Genomic DNA, 24,452 nt, shown 5'->3' with positions numbered 1-24,452 from the left:
AGAAACCACCGAGTTTCACAAGCAAAAGGTGGACAGATTGATTCAGGACGATCGTCGTATCACTGAGAGAGAAATTTCAAGCATAATCAGCATTTCACAAGAACATGTTGGTCACATTATTGCTTTGCTTGGCTATCAGAAGATCTGTGCAGGATGGAGACTGTGAGACGCTGGTTGTGGAAACAGAGTGTCAACTTCTTACGTGATAGCTTCAGAAAAATTGTTCATCGTTGGCAGAAATGTATCCAATTGTCTGGTGATTATGTGGAAAAGTGAATAGTGGTACAGTAGAGTCTCACTTATCCAACATAAATGGGCCGGCAGAACATTGGATAAGCGAATATGTTGGATAATAAGGAGGGATTAAGGAAAAGCCTATTAAACATCAAATTAGGTTATGATTTTACAAATTAAGCACCAAAACATCATGTTATACAACAAATTTGGCAGAAAAAGTCATTCAATAGGCAGTAATGCTATGTAGTAATTAGTGTATTTATGAATTTAGCACCAAAATATCATGATGTATTGAAAACATTGACTACAAAAATGTGTTGGATAATCCAGAATGTTGGATAAGTGAGACTCTACTGTAGTTAAAGAGAACATTCTAAGGATTATTTCTGCATTTGATTTATTAAAATATTCCCATCTAAACCCAACTAACGAAGGTGGAGGCAATACTTTTCATTCAACCCTCATAGATGCACCCTCACTTTGCCAAATTGCACCCGTCTGTTTTTCTTTGAGGTCTTTAAATATGTCCTTGTTCTGCTGAGGTTTTTAGTTTGCCTCTTCCTCCTTCACAATTTAGGCATGTGCATTGTGTTGATACAATGTGTTAAAGTCCAAAAAAACTAGCAATACTCATCCATTATAGATTTTTAGAGATGACTCTGATGCTGTACAGTAGTGGTTCCCAACCTTTGGGCCTCCAGGTGTTTTGGACTTCAACTCCTAGAAATCCCAGTCAGCTTGCCAGCTGTTGGAACTGTTGGAGATGAAGTCCAAAACAGTTGGAGGACCAAAGGTTGGGAACCACTGCTGTACAGTAACTTATATGTATGGAAGAACTCTTTTTTTAAAAGATTCATGATGTGGAGTGTTAGCAAAGTCCTCTCCAGTTGAAGAATTGGAGAAGAATGGCAATCCTAGGGCAAGGCCTTTCCGCCCTTTCCAACCATTACTCTGACCTATCGGATGTCCTCTCAAAAAGTTCTTCTTGCCATCTTTTCCAGAGTTTATTGTTTTCCTGCCTCCTCCCACCATTAATGAGGCATTTTCATTGCTAGGTCAACCGTGGCTGGGTCGGCGACACAAAGACACTCTGCTCCTTTCCTTAATAGCCAGCTTCAAAGAAGATGGAGGGAAGTTTTGAGTTCGTTTCGTTTCTAGACCTGATATTCCCAAGATGTTTAGCAATGGTATAAATAAAGGAGCAGCAAGAGTCTTTATCCAACATGGAGAAGGCACAAAACTGCAAGGGATAGCCAAGATCTTTGTAATAAAATTGAAAAATAAACGTGGTTGAAACGAGCAGGAAGAAATTCAACACACACCAATACAAAGTAATGCATTTATGCCAGTGTTTCCCAAACTCTGGTCTTCCAGTTGTTTTGGACTTCAATTCCCAGAATCACTGAACATTATTATTATTTACTACATTTATATACAGTAGAGTAAGCAAGGGAGGTTCATATATCTGTGGAAGGTTCAGGGTGGGACTGCCTGTTGGAGGCAGTATATCCACAGATATATAAACCTCCCTTGCTTAGTTTTCAATATACCTCACAATCTCTGAGAGTGCTTGCCATAGATGTGGGCAAAATGTCAGGAGAGAATGCTTCTCAAACATGGCCATACAGCCCAGAGAACTCACAACAACCTAATGATTCCGACCATAAAAGCCTCCGACAACACTTCGTAGCTTTTATTGGGGTGGTGGGATATGCAACCATGAGATGGAGTGATAGTCATCTGTTGAGCTTTAAAATTTTCTGAAAAAATTGTAGAAAGCTAGGAGATCATCCATATTGCAGAATTATATCAGTTTGACACCATTTTAACTGCCATAGTGCCATCTTATGGAATCCTAGAATGTCCACTTTTGTTGTGGCACCAGAGCTCTGTGACCGAGACGGATATATATCTCATGAAACTATAAATCCCAGAATTCCCATAGCAGTTAATATGATGTTCAATTGCCATAATCCTGCAGAATGGCAGCTGCCCTTGTCACACTCTCTCAGCCTCAGAGGAAGCCAATGCAAATGGCTTCTGAACAAATCTTGTCCAGAGAACCCCATAATGGAGTCACCTTAGAGTCTCCTTAGGCTGGAAACAACTTCAAGTAACACAACTCCACCACCAACAACAAAGATGAGAAATGCATTGAGGGTTTCCAAAACCACATTGGTGGCCCCAGACCGCTCTCCAGCTCCTCTCATTCAAAGGCATTTCTCCACTAATGCTAATGGTCCTCACAGGCATTTTCAACTAAGGCAGAACTTCTTAAACGTTTTCCACTTGCAACCCCTTTCCACATGAGGAATTTTTAGGTATATAAAATAGGTTTACAAAGCAATAATTTATTTAGAGTAAATCAGCATCTGCAAAGCTTGATAAACAGGCTGGTTTTCATGTTTATGAAGTACAGCTAAAGCATTTTCTGCAGAGTCCACTATGAAAACTGCTAGTTGTTGCTAATAGATTTGTGTAAATGTGTGGCATTCAAAAACCTTTTACTGTCGCCAAATGTTTTGCAACCCCGACATTGAGCCAAGGGGACCCCATTTGGGGGTCAGGACCCATAGTTTAAGAAGCAATGAACTAAAGTGCCATGAATGCCATTCCAAGCATCCATTTGGTGGCATTCTATTAGACTGCCACTGGAGGGTACTGTTGCCTATCGGTGCTTCCCAAGGGAATGGTCAAATGATGATTCAAACTGGATCAATACTGTGTTGTCAAAAGCTTTCATGGCCGGAAAACTCACTGGGTTGCTGTGAGTTTTCTGGGGTGTATGGCCATGTTCCGGAAGCATTCTCTCCTGACGTTTCACCCACATCTATGCAGGCATCCTTAGAGGTTGTGAGATCTTCACTGCCCTATAATGTCAGTGGGAAGCCAGCATTAATGTTTCAGTTAATCACCCTAATAAGCATTGGAAAGGTTTTGTCTCTTGCCTGGGGGGGATCCTTTGTTCAGTCATTAGCTGCCCTCTGCCCTCAGAGTGTTGGTTCCCATCTACTGTTTTGATTTTAGAGTTTTTTAATACTGCTAGCCAGATTTTGTTCATTTTCATGGTTTCTTCCTTTCTGTTGAAGTTGTCCACATGTGTTTGATTTATTAAAATATTCCCATCTAAACCCAAGTAACGAAGGTGGAAGCATTACCTTTCATTCAACCCTCGTAGGATTCCATAGCATTGAGCCAAAGCAGTTGAAGTGGTGTCATCTTGCATTAATTCTGCAGTATCGTTGTACCCCAAGACATGGGTCATTTCAAGTAAAAAATAATAGGGCTCCAGATTAAGTGAAAATCATATTAATATGCAAATGATCCCTTATAGTGAAAGTTCACAACTGAATCATGGTGAAGGATTTACAAATGCCTAGAGAGAACATATGATTTTCAGTTACATATGAAGCAGTAGTGGAGACAGCAGTAAATGCAACAATTTGCATTGCAAAGAATGCAATCCGCGAATGTTTAACCTGCAAATGTGGAGGGTCTACTATATTATCATATAATAATAATAATAATAATAATAATAATAATAATAATAATAATAATAATAATAATAATTGTGTGGTTTTCTGGCATTGTATATTTTTGCCGCTTCTGTGACTGTTCATTTGGGTTTTGATGATTCCGTAGCCCACTTGTCGATGGATGTCCAGAATTAGCAGCATCCACCGCGGTCCTTTTTATCCTGGGCGACGACCGAGCCAGTATAGACTTCGTTTGGGTTTGATTCTCCATAATGCTAATGGGTTAGGTGCTCTTGGTTGTGCTCCTCAGCTGAGGCCTCTCTGGCTTGGTTGGACCTGCCGGTAGTTACACTACCGCCAGCACAGCCCTCAGTCATCATTGGAGCAGCTAAGCCCCGGTCAGAAAAATTCTCAAAAGCAAGCTCAATGGAGGCAACACCATCAAGGCCATAAACACCTGGGCCATACCTGTCATAAGATATACTGCTGGCATTATAAATTGGACACAGGTGGAACTGGACAATTTGGACAGAAAAACAAGAAAACTCATGACCATTCATCATTCACTGCACCCTCGCAGTGATGTTGACCGGCTATATCTGCCTAGAAGATCAGGGGGCAGAGGACTCTTACAAGTAAAGCAAGCAGTCAAAGAAGAAGAACATGCCCTGGCAGAATATGTCAAGCAAAGTGAAGAACCTGCTTTGATTGAAGTCAAAAATCAGAAACTCCTCAAAACACAGCAGACAAAAAACCAGTACAAGAAAACCGCACTACAAACTAGAGCTGACAGCTGGCACAACAAAACACTGCATGGAAAGTTCCTTGACAAAATTGAAGGAAAAGCTGACAAGGAGAAGACCTGGCTCTGGCTCACAAATGGGACCCTGAAGAAGGAGACAGAAGGCCTGATCCTTGCAGCCCAGGAGCAAGCCATCAGAACAAAGGCAATTAAGGCCAAGATTGAAAAATCAGCTGATGACCCAAAATGCAGATTGTGCAAGGAAACCGACGAAACCGTTGATCATATCCTCAGCTGCTGTAAGAAAATCGCACAGACAGACTACAAACAGAGGCACAACTATGTGGCCCAAATGATTCATTGGAACTTATGCCTCAAGTACCACCTCCCAGCAGCAAAGAACTGGTGGGATCACAAACCTGCAAAAGTATTGGAAAATGAGCACGCAAAGATACTGTGGGACTTCCGAATCCAGACTGACAAAGTTCTGGAACACAACACACCAGACATCACAGTTGTGGAAAAGAACAAGGTTTGGATCATTGATGTTGCCATCCCAGGTGACAGTCGCATAGATGAAAAACAACAGGAAAAACTCAGCCGCTATCAGGACCTCAAGATTGAACTTCAAAGACTCTGGCAGAAACCAGTACAGGTGATCCCGGTGGTGATGGGCACACTGGGTGCTGTGCCAAAAGATCTCAGCCGGCATTTGGAAACAATAGACATTGACAAAATCACCATCTGCCAACTGCAAAAGGCCACCCTACTGGGATCTGCACACATCATCAGAAAATACATCACACAGTCCTAGACACTTGGGAAGTGTTCGACTTGTGGTTTTGCGAAACGAAATCCAGCATATCTATCTTGTTTGCTGTGCCATACAACATAATAATACTTTATTTATACCCCGCCACCATCTCCCCAACGGGGACTCGGGGCGGCTAACATGGGGCCACGCCCAGAGCAATACAATATAATACAATACAATATAAAACAGCATACCATAACACAATTAAAAGCAATACAATACATGATGATAGACATTACATCAAAAAAGAAAAAACCAGTAAAAACAGGGCAGGCCGCAAGAACACAAGAATAAAAACTCGAAGTGAGAGGGACAGAGGAGTACTCCACTGTGGACAGGGACAAATGATAGTGGGGCAATCTAGAGGGTAGATGTTAAGGGGGGAGCAATACAGAAATATATAACAGAAATTACTCACCGAAAGCACAGCGGAAGAGCCATGTTTTCAAGTCTTTCCTAAAAGCTAACAAAGTGGGAGCTTGCCTGATCTCGGTGGGTAGTGAGTTCCACAATCGGGGGGCCACAGCGGAAAAGGCCCTCTCCCTTGTACTCACAAGGCGGGCCTGGGATATAGACAGCGGTGATAGAAGGGCCTCCCCAGATGATCGCAATGGTCGAGCAGGTTTATGGTAGGAGATACGGTCACGGAGGTAGGTGGGTCCCAAACCGTTTAGGGCTTTATAAATGATGGTCTGTACCTTGAATTGGGACCGGAAAATGAACGGCAGCCAGTGGAGCTCCTTATACAAGGGAGTGGATCTCTCCCTGTAATTTGCCCCTGTTATTAATCTGGCAGCCGAGCGTTGGACCAATTGTAATTTCCGGGCCGTCTTCAAGGGAAGCCCCATGTAGAGTGCATTACAGTAGTCCAGTCTAGAGGTAACTAAGGCATGGACCACCGTGGTCAAGTCAGACTTCACGAGGTATGGTCGCAGTTGGCGCACAAGTTTGAGTTGTGCAAAGACCCTCCCGGCCACCGCCGACACCTGTGCTTCAGGCGTCGGCGCTGAATCCAGGAGGACCCCCAAACTGCGGACCTGTGATTTCAAGGGGAGTGCAACCCCGTCCAGCACAGGTTGCCACCCAATACCCCGATCTGCCGCACGACTGACCAGGAGGGCCTCTGTCTTGTCGGGATTGATTCTCAGCTTGTTCCTCCTCATCCAGTCCGCCACAGCGGCCAGGCACTGGTTCAGCATCCGAGGGGCTTCCTTGGAGTCAGGTGGAAAGGAGTAGTGGATTTGCGTGTCATCTGCGTAGAGATGGCAACACCCTCCAAAACTCCGGATGACCTCTCCCAGCGGTTTCATGTAGATGTTAAATAGCATAGGGAATAAAATAGACCCCTGCGGAACCCCACAGGTCAATGGCCAGGGGTCCGAGCAGGTGTCCCCCAGCTTCACCATCTGGGAGCGGCCCTCCAAGAAGGACTGGAGCCACTGCAAAACCGTGCCACCAAGCCCCATCCCAGAGAGCCGCCCCAGAAGGATACCATGGTCGATGGTATCGAAAGCCGCTGAGATATCCAGGAGAACCAGCAGGGTCACACTCCCCCTGTCCAGCTCCCTGCGGAGGTCATCCACCAAGGCGACCAAAGCCGTCTCGGTACTGTGCCCAGGCCTGAAGCCAGACTGTGAGCAGTCCAGAAAATCGGTGTCATCGAGAAACCCCTGGAGCTGCGTGGCAACCACCCGCTCCAGAGGGAGTTCCACAGCCGAGGAGCCATACCCTTCCTTCTTGCTTGTTTGATGTTGCCTTATCACACATACAAAATTCAAATATTGTATACACAATTTTGGGAATCTTATGAAAAGATTCCCAAAATTTTTCTCTTTTTTCGTTCTTTCATACAGGTGTATGCGTGCCATCCCACCCTAAGGTTGTGGCCTTCTAAAGTTAATATCTATTCCTTTTTTAAGGACCTTGGGTGAAGGATGTTTATCCTGCTGAAGAGAAGGCTGAGAGGAGAAATGATATTCATGTATAACTATGTGAGGGGAAGTCATAGGGAGGAGGGAGCAAGCTTGTTTTCTGTTTCCCTGCAGACTAGGATGCGGAACAATGGCTTCAAACTACAGGAAAGGAGATTCCACCTGAACATAAGGAAGAACTTCCTCACTGTGAGGGCTGTTCGGCAGTGGAACTCTCTGGTCCAGAGTTTGGTGGAGGCTCCTTCTTTGGAGGATTTTAAGCAGAAGCTAGATGGCCATCTGTTGGGAGTGCTTTAAATTGCAATTTCCTGCTTCTCAGCAGGCGGTTGGCCTGGATGGCCCATGAGGTCTCTTCCAACTCTATGATTCTATGATCCTGGACACACAGAAGACTGGGTGACTTGGAAGGCGCTGAACAGACTGCGCTCTGGCACCATGAGATGTAGAGCCAACCTTAAGAAATGGGGCCATAAAGTGGAGTCCACAACATGCATGTGTGGAGAAGAGCAAACCACAGACCACATACTACAATGCAGTCTGAGCCACGCACAAGGCATATCTGATTTTTTCCCCATCCTGACACTCCCCATTCTTGATACCCTTCAGGAGTTCATTTCCTACCTTCAATGTTCATGGCAGTGGCAACCAATATCATGACAACCATCACGAGGTAAAGAGCCCTCATGGTCCACAAAGAGGTCGGATCTGAAAATGAAGAGGCTTAAAAAAGGGGAAAGAGAGAAAGGAGGAAAAAAACCCAAAAAAACCCCCAAACCATACATATATATAAAAATTGTCTTGTCCTCTATCTTGGCTGGTTCAATGATTCTTTACTTTTTCATAAAATACTAAAAAAGGAGACACAAAAGAAAATGTCCTTCTGTTCTTTAATTGATATCCTTCAACTTCTTTTCCTTTCAAATTCTTCTACTTTAGACCAGTCTGTGTATTTTATCGGGTTACCTGTATTTTTCTTTAGAAGAAAAGTTAATTTATCCATGTCCTTTGTCTCTCTCACTTTCTGTAGCCATTCTTCCATATCCGGTGTTTCCTTTTGCTTTCACCTTTTAGCAAAACTAATTCTGGCAGCTGTAGTTAAGTATGTAAATAAGATATCATCATTGGTATCTAAATGGATATCCCGATCAGTTATGCCCAATAAATAATACTCTGCCTTTCTGGGGAAATTTGTTTTAAGTATTTGTTGACATATTTTATGGACCTTCTCCCAAAATATTTTTGTTTCTTTACAAGTCCACCACATATGAAAGTAACTGTCCTCTTGTTCCTCACATTTCCAACATTTTTTTTGGGTGTTAGTATACATTTGATTTAATTTCTTTGGCATAATGTACCAACGATGGAACAGTTCTCTTTCAAGTCCATTGCATATGTATATTTCAGTTTTTTTGGTCCAAATCGATTCCCATTCTGATAAAGTTATTGTTCTTTGTAGATTTTCTGCCCATTTAATCATACAATTTTTTACTGTTTCCTCTTCTGTGGACCACTCCAATAATTTATTATAAATTTTTGTAATTATCTTATTTTCTGTTTCTAGGGCTTTGTCCCAAAATTGCTCACTTTGACTAAATCCAATTTCTCTATCTTTATTGTACCGCTCCTTAATCTGCAAATAATGTAGCCAGGAAATGTGGGGAAATTTTTTGTTTAATCTCATCATGAGATTTCAAAATTGATGAACCTTTTATTAGAAAATCCTTATATGTTGGCCAGTTAAACCATCCTAGTAGCCTTCTTGTGTGGCCTCCATAGTGGATAACCATAATGGAGTCTTTAAATGAAAGTACTTTTTGTATTTTTGCCACGTCCTAAGTAAGGAGGATCGAATAAAATGGTTCCCAAAATGTTTTCTCTCTTTCGTACCAAATCCTCTCCTTGATACTCTTGAGCTATGCTTATGATGCAAAATTCTAGGCTCTAGTCCAGCCCTCTACCAAGAAAAATTAGGAAAGATGTCCATCCACCCCTTGTTTAGAAACCTGCAAAGAAGAAGACTCCACCGATCTTCCAAGGCCATCTCATCATCATAGGCTATCACTCGTGGCCGAGTATGATTACCTTCTAAGTACAGAGTCTTGGAGGTGGGTCCGTAGGTGACTGTAGAGACCTATTCTGGATCTGCGTATTCTTTCACAGTGAGAACATTGATTTCCAGACAAGATGTCCTGACAACAGTTGGCTTGACAGGCCTTCTTCCTCTTGACACATTTCTCCCTCTTGCCCTCCATTTGTGCGGGTAACACCTGACCTCCAGTTAGAATGTTCTAGAGCCAGGCTTTCCCAGTTCTCTGTGTCTATGACACTGTTTTTAAGGTTAGCTTTAAGCCCATCTTTAAATTTTGAGTCCCATTATTCAATTGGGAGTATAGTAACTGCTTTGTGAGATGATGATTGGGCATTAGGACAATGTGGCCGGGGGAGCGAGGTTGATGATGAAGGATCATTGCTTCAGTCCTGGCAATTTTTGCTTCTTTCAGAATCTTGACTTTCTTCTGACTGTCTTCCCTAAAGATTTGCAGGATTTTTTGGTGGCAACACTGATAGAATCCTTCTGGAAGCTGAGAGGGACCTTTCTAGATGATTGATGATGTAGTCCCGGGGAGTTGTGGGCCCATGCCATGATTCAACAAGAATCTAGACCAGAGGTCCTCAAAATTTTAAAGCAGAGGGCCGGTCCACAATCCTTCAGACTGTTGAGGGGCCGAATTATCATTTGTATGATAATACATGTATGCATATGTACATATGTATATGTGTATGTGTATATATATATATATATATACACACACACAATATAATTTACAATAATATATAATAATTATAACATATTGTATATACATATAATATTCATAATATTATATTGTAATACGATATAATACTAATAATACAATATAATATTTATATATTTTATTTTACATGTAATATTACTAATAATATTACAATATATTGCTACAGTACAATATAGTAATTTATTACCAGTATTGTACTATGCTAATAATATAATATTGTATGTAATTTTAATTTGTAAGCTGCTCTGAGTCCCTTTCGGGGTGAAAAGGGTGGCATATAAATGTAGCAAATAAATAAATAAATTTGAAAGAAAAAAAACAACAACAAATTCCTATGCACACTGCAAATGTCTTATTTGTAATGCAAAACAACAACAACAACAACAACAATGAAAGAACAATACAATATTTAAAAATGAAAACAATTTTAACCAACATAAGCCTATCAGGATTTCAATGGGAAGCGTGGGCCTGCTTCTAGCCAATGAGATTGTCAAGTTAATTAGGATTGTTGTTGTTGTGTGCCTTCAAGTCATTTCAGATTTTGGGCGAGCCGAAGTCAAAAATTATTTATTTATGTATTCATTTATTTACTACATTTATATCCCGCTCTTCTCACCCCAAAGGGGACTCGGAGCAGCTGTAGGTACATACAATATATTATATTATTAGCATAGCACAATATTAGCATTATATATCATCATATTGAACTATACCACTATACTGTAATATTATATGTAATATATAACATATAATTAAATATTATTATATAGTATTATTATTAATATTATATTTTATAACATGATAATATTATCAATATTATACGTATATACAATATATTATATTATTAAAACTGATAAAAAATAATATATTATAAAACTGAGGGCAGGGGCCAGGTAAATGACCTTGGAGGGCCGCATCCGGCCCCAGGCCCTTAGTTTGGGGACCCCTGATCTAGACCAATGATGGGCAAGCTTTTGCGCTTGGTGTGTCAAAATTCACCAAAAAACCTAGCATGACTTGGGTGGTGTGTCACTTCGAGAAAAAAACCATAATTTCACAATATGTATAGTTTAAATAACAAAAATATGCAATTGTAATATATAACTGTATTTAATAAAACAAAAACTATTTACTACCATTATTGCCATGTACAACAATCTATGGTACCTCTTGCAGTTTCCATGCTGATTTCTCCCTATTCTAGTTTCAATGTAGTCATGAGCAATGAATAATATAATAATAATATAATAGTAATAATATGATAATATACTACAATAATAATAGAATAATAATAGAAATTATATATATATATATATATATATATATATATATATATATATATATATATATAGTAGAGTCTCACTTATCCAACATAAACGGGCCGGCAGAATGTTGGATAAGCGAATATGTTGGATAATGAGGAGGCATTAAGGAAAAGCCTATTAAACATCAAATTAGGTTATGATTTTACAAATTAAGCACCAAAACATAGAATCATAGAATCATAGAATCATAGACTAGTAGAGTTGGAAGAGACCTCATGGGCCATCCAGTCCAACCCCCTGCTAAGAAGCAGGAAATCGCATTCAAAGCACCCCCGACAGATGGCCATCCAGCCTCTGCTTAAAAGCCTCCAAGGAAGGAGCCTCCACCACGGCCCCGGGGAGAGAGTTCCACTGTCGAACAGCCCTCACAGTGAGGAAGTTCTTCCTGATGTTCAGGTGGAATCTCCTTTCCTGTAGTTTGAAGCCATTGTTCCGTGTCCTAGTCTGCAGGGCAGCAGAAAACAAGCTTGCTCCCTCCTCCCTATGACTTCCCCTCACATATTTGTACATGGCTATCATGTCTCCTCATCATGTTAGACAACAAATTTGGCAGAAAAAGTAGTTCAATATGCAGTAATCCTATGTAGTAATTACTGTATTTATGAATTTAGCACCAAAATATAATGATATATTGAAAACATTGACTACAAAAATGTGTTGGATAATCCAGAACGTTGGATAAGCGAGTGTTGGATAAGTGAGACTCTACTGTGTATATGTATATGTGTGTGTGTGTGTGTGTGTGTGTGTATATATGTAATGTGCATAATTCCCATGGAGTAAACAACAAAACCACTGGACCAAATCACACCAAATTTGGCCACAAAAGACATAGTCATCCAATCAATCTGCATGCAGCAGCGTGTCAGCAAAAATGGCTAGGCGTGTCAGTGTTGACACGCGTGTCATAGGTTGGCCATCACTGATCTAGCCACTAATATGCTCATCAAGTGTACAAATTGCACTAAATTGGGAAGGAAAGCAAATACTCTAGGAGACAGGATCAAAATTCAAAATGACCTCAACAAATTAGAGACCTAGGTCAGAACTAACAAAATGGATTCCAGCAAAGAGACATGTAGGGTTTTATATATTTGCTGGAAAAAATGAAATGCACAGATCCAGGCACATTGACCCCTGGCTCTGTGCCTCCCTCTAAAGGTCTAACAGAACTCTCTCTGACCCCCAATGTCTCAGATCCGCTTGATAGCAACCAGGCAAAGAGGGCCTTCTTAGTGACTGCTCCCAAACTTTGGGACTCCTTCCCCAGAGAGGCCCACATATCCCCGGCTCTGCTATCAGCTCCGGTTTCTCCTGATTTTATCTAGATTTTACTTTTTGTCCTTATATGTGAATTTTTATGACTGGTTTTCATTGTTTTTAATCTGTTTTATGGTGTTATTTTATTGTTGTTGACTGGGCTTGGCCCCATGTAAGCCTCCCCGTGTCCCTTCGGGGAGATGGGGCGGGGTATAAGAATAAAATTATTATTATTATTATTATTATTATTATTATTATTATTATTATCAGATATAAACAACGTTCTTATTCTGCCATCCTGATGAAGTTTAGGTTTTTCATGCTGCGTGGTGCTGTTCTTACTTTTAAAAAGCTGTGGTACAGATTTTTTAAAAACACATTTAAATGGTTGAATATTACAAGTTATTCGTGTATTTCATTATTTTAATAGTAATTTTTCAACTTTTAAAATGTCTGGGGTTTTAAAATCTTCCATTTACACTTTGAGGTTTCGCATTGACTTGTTTTATTTTGATGTGTTGTTAGCTGCCTTGAGTCCCCTTATTGAGAGAATGGGAAGATAGAAGGGAAGCTAACATCCACACCACACTAGCAGAAGGGGAATAATCCATCTCTGCATTGAGCTCTCAGTCTTCCCACCCAAAAGGAAGGACACAGGGAACGGTCTGAGCATTCATGTGCATTTATTGAGGAGGAAGAGACAGAATGCCTTCTTGACAGCTGAGCAGTGGGGTCGTGCTCTCTCAGCCCTTCTCAGCTCGTGGACATCGCCATTCGTCCCCTTCAGCCCTTCTTGGGGTAGTAGTAACCAGCACAGCAGTACTTGCAGTCGTGGGTAGAGTAGGAGGTATAGCCCTTCCCACAGCCCTTTGGATTACACGAGCCTCCATAATCTTTACAGCTCGGGCCTTTGTATCCTGCAGAAAGGAGAGAAAAAACACCATTGGAACAGAGCAGAAGTGTCTTCCTGTGTACAAACCCCAAAGCCCTTTCTGTAATGAAAAGCATATTTTAACAGGGAATCCCTGTATTCTTCTTTTCTAGGGAAGAATAAGATGTGCCGGATTCTCCCTTAACATTCCCTGGTGGGATTTCTTATTAGCCACGAGCATAATGATTGAGTTAATGCCTATACAGTTTGGATATCTCTTACCTGAAATGCATGGGTCCAATATTGGGGAGGGGGGTCAGTTTATAGAATAACAGTATATTTGCAGATAATGAGATATCATGGAGTTGGACCCAAAGCCAGAACTAGAAATTCATAGATGTCTCTTACACACCTCCCACACCTAGCACAATATTTTAATTCATTTTATGCATGAAACGTGGAACCCCGGTGGCTCAGTGTGTTAAAGCACTGAGCTGCTGAACTTGCAGACCAAAAGGTCCCAGGTTCAAATCCCGGGAGCGGAGTGAGCGCCCGCTGTTGCTCCAGTTTCTGCCAACCTAGCAGTTCAAAAACATGCCAATGTGAGTAGATCAATAGGTACCGCTCCGGCAGGAAGGTAACAGCGCTCTATGCAGTCATGCCGGCCACATGACCTTGGAGGGGTCTATGGACAATGCCGGCTCTTCGGCTTAGAAATAGAGATGAGCCCCAACCCCCAGAGTCAGACATGACTGGACCTAATGTCAGGGAAAACATTTACCTTTACCTATGCATGAAACACAGTTTGTAAGCACTCAATATTCAGGAAGAAAAGGTATCACTATTTCAGCCAATCCAGATGGGCAGTTCAGAAGTACCACCAGCCCAAATTGATTGTTGCAGATTTGTTTATTCATAGATTCGATTGAAATCATTTTCTCTAGGAATCTTAAATAGTCTCTTCTTTTGTTGAAGATTTTTAAGTAGGGCTTGGGTGAATCATTATTAGGAATGCTCCAGTTTTGGTTTCCTGAATGAATACACACTGGAGTAGATATCCCTCCAAGATTCTTCCAATGATAGTAGACTTGGATTTTTAGCATTCTTAATTATTCTAAAAGAGGGAATCACAGAAGAAGATGTCTGTAAACTAGGGACAGGATCCCTTCCACTTTAGTATCACCATGAAATTATTATAAGAGGCATAAACATGTTTGGAAAAGGCAATCGAAACAACAAGATGTCCTCAGACTCCCAACACCGTCCCCATCCTTTCCATTAATAGTTTTGCCCTTTAAGAATGATGGTCATTTCCCAAACCCAACTGGTGGCCATCACTTTATCTTGTTAGTGTGTCCCATATCTCTTCTTGTGAAATAAAGGCTTCCTTTTATTAGTCCTAGATCTTCAACCATTCAACTTGGCAGAAGCTTTTGTTAGAAGGAGGAAGAAAAAATCATTTCTCTCCTTTTTTCCTTTCTCTAAGCATGATGTTATACATCTCTAACATGCCTCTCCGTGATCAAGATTTGTCTTAACCTAAAGAAACTCATGGGCCTAAATTTGCAAAAAACAAAAACAAAAAACAAAAAATACCCACCAGTCTGATCTTGAAATCTAGGCAAAGTCAATCTAGGGTAGTTCTTGAATTAGAAACCACCAGTAAACACCAGATACTATAGGCTTTATTTCAGAAGAAGGAACTTAGCAGGGTAACCTCAGAGGATTCCTTGCCCATGATAATCCTAGGTAACTTTGGCGCAGCTGGTTAAGTAGCCAGCTGAGTGTGGTTAAGTAGCCAGCTGAGTGCCAGGTTTGAGTGTGTTTCGGTTATTGGATTTAAAACTTTGAACTCTAATACTGGGTATCTGCTTTCACATTACTGGACCAAATTTGACCTTTCCTGAAAGGTCTACTGCTGGACAATATAATCTGCTTATTTTTAGTTGTCTCCTTTATTTCCTTAATAAAGATATTAGATTGTTTATTGGCCCTCGTGTCTGATTCCCAGTGCTCATGCTGCCCTGAGGTGTCACAGAGGTTTTCTTGCCCACAATAATCCTAGGTAACTGTGGCGCAGCTGGTTAAGTAGCCAGCTGAAATAAATCACTCCGACCAAGAGGTCGTGAGTTCGAGGCCAGCCCGTGTTGGAGTGAGCACCCGACAATTAAAATAAAAAATAGCCCCTGCTCGTTGTTGAACTAAGCAACCGAAAGATAGTTGCATCTATCAAGTAGGAATTTAGGTACCGCTTTGCAGGGAGGGAAATTTAACTAATTTATGACACCAGAAATATCGTCAAGCTCCTATTTGGAATGAGGAAGTGTCCATCAAGATGCCACAGTGGATGATGAAGCAGCTGCTCCCACTGTGGCTGGAATCGAGCAATCACTCAGGAAGCTGGAAGCTGAAGAAGGTTAAATCACCTCTGCATCTCTATGTGTCTATGGCATAGAATGTTTGCAATTATATGTGCACATTGTGATCTGCCCTGAGTCCCCTTTGGGGTGAGAAGGGCAGAATATAAATACTGTAAATAAATAAAGAAATAACTTATGGAGTCATCATAAGTCAACAGGAAACTCAAAGGGACATAAGCACAATGAATCCAATGGCCTGAATCCAAGTAGTCATCTCAGCTATAGTAGACCCATTCAATCAATTGCTGATGATTAAGCTCTTGCTTAATTCAGGCCCATTTTTCCTCAGGTAGATCGCTCCTGAAAGCTGATAAACTTTGCATCTTCTTTACCTCTATAATGATCATTTGGAGGTAGACTGACCAGAACTCAGAATACAGTCATGAGCACATTGACATTAAAGTCTTATCTAAAGCCCAGAAAAAGGAAGAGTTTTACACCTGATCAATGTCCTGCTCAACTGTGACACTACTCATTCTTCTAAACCCAAAGACATTCAGTTCCTACCTTCAACCATGGCAGTGGCAATCAGCATCATGACAACAATGGCCAGGTAAAGAGCCCTCATGGTGGGTCAGATCTCCAAAGTTCTGGAAAACACGGAAGCAAAGCAGACGAGCTGGAGCTTGACGGTGTGATGCTTGGGGCCCTGGTGGGTTCTTTTATAGGGAGCTTGCCTAAACAAACACAGTGTGGATACTTGGAAAAACCTGCTTGCAGACATCATCAGGCTGCTGATGACGTAGAAGACAATGCCTCTCCTTAGCTCCTCTGATGCGAACAATGCATTCCATTCATGTCTTAAGTGCCTTCCCATTGTTCTTGGCTTTCTCTTCTCTTCTTCTTCTACGTATGTTAGCTTTCCTCAGCTGATGCAAGCAACATGGCTGTGTTTTTGCCCCCAGTCATTGTTCAGAAAGAGATGCATGAGACAAGTTTTCAAATGCATGTCCAAGGAAGACAAAATCCACATCCTTATATCTTTGATGGTTCATCCTTTTGAGACTACCTAATGAGAGAACTAGATAGTTGGATAGAGGAGAAAAGCATCAAAATGTTCATTGGAAATGAAAAGAAACGAATGAGATATTTGATACTGGAGTATTTTTCAACAGAATCTAGTGATACTCATTCCCCATCTGCTAATTTGCAAATCTGCAACAGATGAGATGCGAGTTTCACTAGGTAATGGATTCTGGCAGTGTAGAAGTCATATTATCCCATTCAAAACAAATAATCTGCACCCAGAACCCGGATCCTATGGCAGCGTAGATCCATCCTGGAGACAACCACAGGATTCTGCAGAGTTCTCTTCTCCCCAAACTGGGAATGAGTCGACTTGATTGAGCCATCTATTACTCCATTCTAGAGACTCAAATATTAAATTCTACCCACCTTCTCACTTTCTTTTTCTTCTTTCTGATCCTGAATATTCTTTCACAATTCCTTCTACGGCTTTTTTTACTCTATGCCGAAGCAGTATCTCACAGGTGGGGCTGTAAGGGTTCTGGCTTCCCCATCACACAAGTCACACCGATCCATTCCGACCAGGACATCACTTTAACTGAAGTCTATGAAGATGTAGCACGATCATCGGCTTGTCCAGTTTGAACGGACTCATTTTGAGTCCAGACAAGACAGAGGCCCTCTTGGTCAGTTGTAAGGCTGAACAGGGAATAGGGTTACAGCCTGTGTTGGACAGGGTCGCACTCCCCCTGAAGACACAGGTTCGCAGATGAGTCCCTCCTGGACTCATCACTGAGCCTGGAGCCCCAGGTCTCGGTGGTGGCCAGGGGAGGATTCACACAATGCAGACTTGTGCGCCAGCTGCGCCCATTCCTTGGGAGGTCTGACTTGGCCACGGTGGTCCACGCTCTAGTTACATCCCATTTGGATTACTGCAACGCGCTCTACGTGGGGCTGCCTTTGAAGACAGCCCAGAAGCTCCAACTAATACAACGGGCGGCAGCCAGACTAATAACTGGGGCTGCATACAGGGAGAGTACCAACCCCCTGCTAAGCCAGCTCCACTGGCTGCCAAAATGCTACCGAGCCCAATTCAAAGTGCTGGTCTTGGCCTACAAAGCCCTAAACGGTCCTGGTCCAACTTACCTGTCTGCAGAACTCTGTGGTTGTCTTGAGGATGGATCTACACTGCCATAGGATCCGGGTTCTGGATGCAGATTATTTGCTTTGAAGGGGTTTATATGACTTCGACACTGCCAGAATCCATTATCTAGTGAAACTCGCATCTCATTCGTTGCAAATTTGCAAATTAGCAGATGGGGGCCAAGTATCACTACATTCTGTTGAAGAATACTCCAGTATCAGATATCTCATTTGTTTCTTTTCATTTCCAATGAACATTTTTGATGCTTTTCTCCTCTATCCAACTACTATGGGGCCGGGCTGTGGCGCAGCTGGCTAGTAACCAGCTGCTATAAATCACTACTGACTGAGAGGTCATGAGTTCGAAGCCCGGTTCGGGTTAAGCCCCCGACCATTAATAGCCCCGGCTTGCTGTTGACCTATGCAGCCCCGAAAGACAGTTGCATCTGTCAATTAGGGAAATTTAGGGACGCTTTATGCGGGAGGCAAATTTACAACACCATAAAACTGCCAGCAAAACACGAGGAAAGGAATGAGGAAGTACAGCCACTACTGGATGGCGAAGCAACAGCTCCCCCTGTGGCCGGAATCGTGAAGCTGGAAAAATGTTAAAAATGCCTCTGAGTCTGTCTAATGTATGTTGTTTGTCTGTTGGCATTGAATGTTTGCCATATATGTGTTCATTGTAATCCGCCATGAGTCCCCTTCGGGGTGAGAAGGGCGGAATATAAATACTGTAATTATTATTATTATTATTATTATTATTATTATTATTATTATTATTATTATTATTACAATATTTATATCCCGCCCTTCTCACCCAACAGGAGACTCAGGGCAGCTTACAATAAAACACACATATAAAACCTGTACAATACACTATAAATCAGTTAAAAATTAACTTACATAAAACATTCATAAAACGCATTATAAAATACAGATAGCGTGTTCAAGTTTAAAAGACTGGGTCTGTCAATTGAGTTCCAGCGTACATAATAGTAATTAATGCTGCTGATTCTTATTCGAAGGCCTGGCCCCACAACCTACGGAAGGATAGGAGGGAGGGAGCCTGCCTGACTTCAATGGGGAGGGCGTTCCATAGGCGGGGAGCCACTACTGAAAAGGCCCTGTCTCTCGTCCCTGCCAGCCGCACCTGTGAGGCTTACGGGACCGCTAGCAGGGCCTCACCTGATGATCTTAAGCTTCGAGATGGGTCGTAGCGGGAGACACGTTCGGACAGATATCTATCTAGTTCTTTCATTAGTTAGTCTCAAAAGGATGAACCATCAAAGCTAAAAGGATGTGGATTTTGGCTTCCTTGGACATGAATTTGAAAACTTGCCTCATGCATCTCTTTCTGAACAATGACTGGGGGCAAAAACACAGCCATGTTGCTTGCATCAGCTGAGAAAAGCTAACATACGTAGAAGAAGAAGAGAAGAGAAAGCCAAGAACAATGGGAAGGCACTTAAGACATGAATGGAATGCATTGTTCGTGTCAGAGGAGCTAAGGAGAGGCATTTTCTTCTACGTCATCAGCAGCCTGATGATGTCTACATGCAGGTTTTTCCAAGTATCCACACTGTGTTTATTTTAGACAAGCTCCCTATAAAAGAACCCACCAGGGCCCCAAGCATCACACCATCAAGTTCCAGCTTGTCTGCATTGCTTCCGTGTTTTCAGAGCTTTGGAGATCTGACCCATCCGTCTACCATGAGGGCTTTTTACCTGGCCATCGTTGTCATGATGCTGATTGCCACTGCCATGGTTGAAGGTAGGAACTGACTGTCTTTGGGTTTAGAAGAATGAGTAGTGTCACAGTTGAACAGGACATTGATCAGGTGAAATGTCTTCCCTTTTCTGGGCTTTAGATAAGACTTTAATGTCAATGTGCTCATGACTGCATTCTGAGTTCTGGTCAGTCTACCTCCAAATGATCATTATAGAGGTAAAGAAGATGCAGAAGTTTGCCAGCTTTCAGGAGCGATCTACCTGAGGAAAAATGGGCCTGAATTAAGCAAGATCTTAATCACCATTCAGCAATGGATTCAGTGGGTCTACTATAGTTGAGATGACTACTTGGATTCAGGCCATTGGATTCATTGTGCTTATGGCCCTTTGAGTTTCCTGTTGACTTGTGATGACTCTATAAGTTATTTATTTATTTATTTATTTATTTACCATATTTAATACTCCGCCCATCCCACCCCAAAGGGGACTCAGGGTGGATCACAATGTGCACATATAATGGCAAACATTCAATGCCATATACACATAGAGACAGAGACACAGAGGCGATTTAACCTTCTTCAACTCCCAGCTTCCTGAGTGGATGCTCGGTTCCGGCCTCAGGGAGAGCAGCTGCTTCATCATCCATTGTGGCATCTTGATGGACACTTCCTCATTCCAAATGGGAACTGGACGATTTCCATAATTTGTTAAATTTGCCTCCCTGCAAAGCCATACCTAAATTCCTACTTGAAAGTTGCAACTATCTTTCGGTTGCTTAGGTCAACAACGAGCAGGGGCTATTTTTTATTTTAATTGTCGGGTGCTCAGTCTGACAGTGGCTGGCCTCGAACTCACAATCTCTTGGTTAGAGTGATTTATTGCAGCTGACTACTTAACCAGCTGCTCCAGAATTACCTAGGATTATAATGGGCAAGAAAACCTCTGAGGTTACCCTGCTAAGTTTCTTCCTCTGAAATAAAGCCTATTCAATTGCCTTTTCCAATCACGTTTATGCCTCTGAAATGCATTTTCATCGTGATACTAAAGAGGCAGGAACCCAGTCCCAAGTTTCCAGACACCTTCTTCTGTGATTCCCCCTTTTAGAATAAGTAAGAATGATTAAAAAATATATCCAAGGCTACTAACATTGGAAGAATCTTGGAGGGATACCTTGTCCAGTGTGTATTCAGGAAACCAAACCAAAGCATCCTTAATAATTAGTCACCCAAGCCCAATTCAAGATTCCTCGAGAAAATCATTTAAAGTCATCAAATCTGCAAAAGTCAAATTGGCAATGAATTTTGAGTTCCGGTTTTGGGTTCCAACTCCATGCTATCTCATAATGTGCAAATATACAGTTACTCCATAAACCGACCCCCTCCCCAATATTGGACCCATGCATTTCAGATAAGAGAGATTCAAAACGTATAGGCATTAACTCAATCATTATGCTAGTGGCTAATAAGAAATACCACCAAGAAATGTTAAGGGAGAATCCAGCATATCTTTTTATTTCCGAGAAAAGAAGAATATAGGGATTTCCTGTTAAAATATGTTTTTCATCATAGAAAAGGCTTTGGGGTTTGTACGCAGGAAGACACTTCAGCTCTGTTCCAATGGTGTTTTCTCTCTCCTTTCTGCAGGATACAAAGGCCCGAGCTGTTCTACCTATGGAGGCTCGTGTAATCCAAAGGGCTGTGCGAAGGGCTATACCTACTACTCTACCCACGACTGCAAGTACTGCTGTGTTTCCCCCTACCCATACAAGGGCTGAAAGGGAGGAATGGTGGTGCCAGGAGTTGAGAAGGGCTGAGAGAACATCACCCCACTGCTCAGCTGTCAAGAAGGCATTCTGTCTCTTCCTCCTCAATAAATGCACATGAATGCTCAGACCGTTCCCTGTGTCCTTTCTTTCGGGTGGGAAGACTGAGAGCTCAATGCAGAGATGGATTATTCCCCTTCTTCTGGGATGGCATGGTTGTTGCTGTTATTAGCTTCTTTTTTATCTCACCATTCTCCCAATAAGGGGACTCCAGGCAGCTAACAATACATCAAAATAAAACAAGTCAATACAAAAACTCCAAGTGTAAATGGAAGATTTGAAAACCCCAGACATTTAAAAAGTTGAAACATAACTATTAAAATAATGAAATACACGAATACATTGTAATATTCAAATGTTTAAATCAAGGGTCCTCAAACTTTTAAAGTGGAGGGCCGATTCACAGTCCCTCAGACTGTTGGGGGCCCGGACTATGATGAAATAGTCTAAAATTAGGATTGTTGTTGTTGTGTGCCTTCAAGTCGTTTCAGACTTAGGTCAACCCTAAGTCTAAAGTTTAGGACAGAGGCCAGGTCAATGACCTTGGAGGACCTTAGTTTGGGGTCCCCTGATCTAGACGACCTCATAAGACCATAGTTAAGCAAAGAGACCTCCAAAGACCATCTAGATGGTCTCATAAGACCATAGGTAAGGAAAGGGGCCCCCAAAGGCCATCAAGATGATCTCATAAAACCATAGGTAAGTAAGGGCACCCTCAAAGCCCATCTAGACTATCTCATATGACCATAGGTAATGAAAGTGACCTCCAAAAGCCATCTAGATGGTCTCATACAGCCTTAGCTAAGCAAAGAGACCTCCAAAGACCATCTAGACGATCTCATAAGTCTATAAATAAGCAAAGAGACCTCCAAAGACCAGGTAGATGTTTAGTCTAAAGTTTAGGACAGGGGGCAGATAAATGCCTTGGAGGGCCGCATCTGGCCCCCGGGCCTTAGTTTGGGGAACCCTGGTTTAAATGTATTTTTAAAAATCTATGCCACACCTTTTAAAAAGTGAATTTAGCACCAAAGTATCACGATATATTGAAAACATTGACTGCAAAAAGGCCTTGGATAATTCAGAACCTTGAATAAGCGAGTCTTGGATAAGTGAGACTCTACTGTATACATAATGCATAGCTTGAGGGCCCCATGCAGAATTAGGTTTATTTCTGTGGCTCTCAGTGTTGTGGTTAACTAGGAACATGGTTAAAGAGAGACCTCGTGGGTCATCCATTCCAACCCCCTGCCAAGAAGCAGGAAAATCACATTCAAAGCACCCCCGACAGATGGCCATCCACCTGGCCAAAAACATCTGGGGATCCCAGGTTGAGAACTACTGTTCTACATAGAGTAGTGTCTAAACTTATGGACTTTAAAGTTTCATATTCAATCTGGGGTCAAATTACAGGAAAGGAGATTCCACCCAAACTTTAGGAAGAACTTCCTGACCACAAGAGTTGTTCAACATTGGAATTCTCTGCCTCTGAGTATGTGGAAGCTCCTTCCTTGGAGGTTTTCAATCAGAGGCTGGATGGCCATCTGTTGAGGATCCTTTGATTATGCTTTTCCTATTTGGCAGTGGGTTGGACTGTATGCCTACTAGGGTCTATTCCAACTCTTCCCTTGCTCAGCCCATCCTTCCTATCCCATAGAAGTTTGGTTCCTACCTTCAACATTCACAGCAGTTGCGAACAACATCATGACAACCATGGTCAGGCAAAGAGTCCTCATGGTGGACAAATAAACTGGGTCTCCACAACTCTGGGAAAGAATGAAGCAAAGCAGATGTGCTGAGACTCCTAGTTGGTTATGGTTGGGGACCTGACTGGTCCTTTTGTAGGGATCTTGCTTAAAAAGAATACAATGGAGATACTTGGGAAATCTGGATGCACGCGTCATTCTGAAGCTGACTATGCAGGTGTTCTCCTGCTTGTAAATGTCTGTGCTTACTTGCTCCTTCACAGAACAATGCATGCTGCTCATGTTTTCTCTGTTCCTGGGCTTCTTTTTTTTCAAGCTCTGCTCGACAGATTCATGTGGCACATAGGTGCATTCAGTGCGCTCTTTATAGACACTAAGGTACATGTCACCAACTTGAAAATGCATGGCCAAAGCATCCAAAATCCACATCCATTTGGTTTTAATGGCTTATCAGGACTGGATAAGTCTTGGCAGAACTAGGGGAAAAAAACATCAAAACTATCTCCAGCCCTGAAATGGGCAAGGGACCCCCTCTTTTCCTAGATAATTTTTTAACCTGAAGTCACAGTAATAGATAAGCCAAACATGAGTCAACAGTGTGAGGCAGTAACTATAAAAACAAATTTGATTCTAAGCTGCATCAATAGAGAAAGGGAAGTATTAGTGCAACTTTGTTCTAGTTTGGTCAAGGCTCACCTTTAAAATTGTCTAGTTCTGGTTATTCCAATCCAAGAAGGGACACTCTTCAAGAAGGTCTTGGTCAACAATTCTCAGAATTCCATGCTGAGTGGAGACATTTCAGATGGCAAGTCCAAAATAATAATAATCTGGAGGGTCAAAGATTTTTCACCATTACTCCTGAGTTCATTTTGGATATTAATCTTCAAGTGCCAGGCTAAAGAAAGCAGTAATATTTATTTATATATTGTTGTCATATACCTCTCTCTCAGGGCCGGCCCAAGGAAATTTTCAAGTGTAAGCGAAACAGGATTTTGGTGCCCCCCCCCTCAAAAAAAACCCAATCACCGAGAAATAAAAGGCAGAAGTGAATAGAATGGATAAAAGAGTTTACCTTACAACCAGAAGTTTATTAACAACATTATGTTCATATAGTAACATTACATAGAATTAACACCAATCTGACATTTTAATAATTAAATATTTTAATAAACTTTGCAATAATTTTAATTTTTTT

At 41.7% G+C, this 24,452-nt stretch overlaps 1 long non-coding RNA gene across 1 annotated transcript; it reads left to right on the top strand.

Annotated features, from left to right (window-relative positions):
* Positions 1-19,662: 19,662 nt before the first annotated feature.
* On the top strand, positions 19,663-21,622 carry LOC103279396 (uncharacterized). Its single transcript, XR_506753.3, has 2 exons — positions 19,663-19,775; positions 21,376-21,622. It is a non-coding gene; the product is annotated as an uncharacterized LOC103279396 (long non-coding RNA).
* Positions 21,623-24,452: the final 2,830 nt, after the last annotated feature.

Source organism: Anolis carolinensis, chromosome 1 (assembly GCF_035594765.1).
Source record: "Anolis carolinensis isolate JA03-04 chromosome 1, rAnoCar3.1.pri, whole genome shotgun sequence".
Lineage (NCBI taxonomy): Eukaryota > Metazoa > Chordata > Lepidosauria > Squamata > Dactyloidae > Anolis > Anolis carolinensis.
This window is presented reverse-complemented; position numbering and strand designations above follow the sequence as displayed.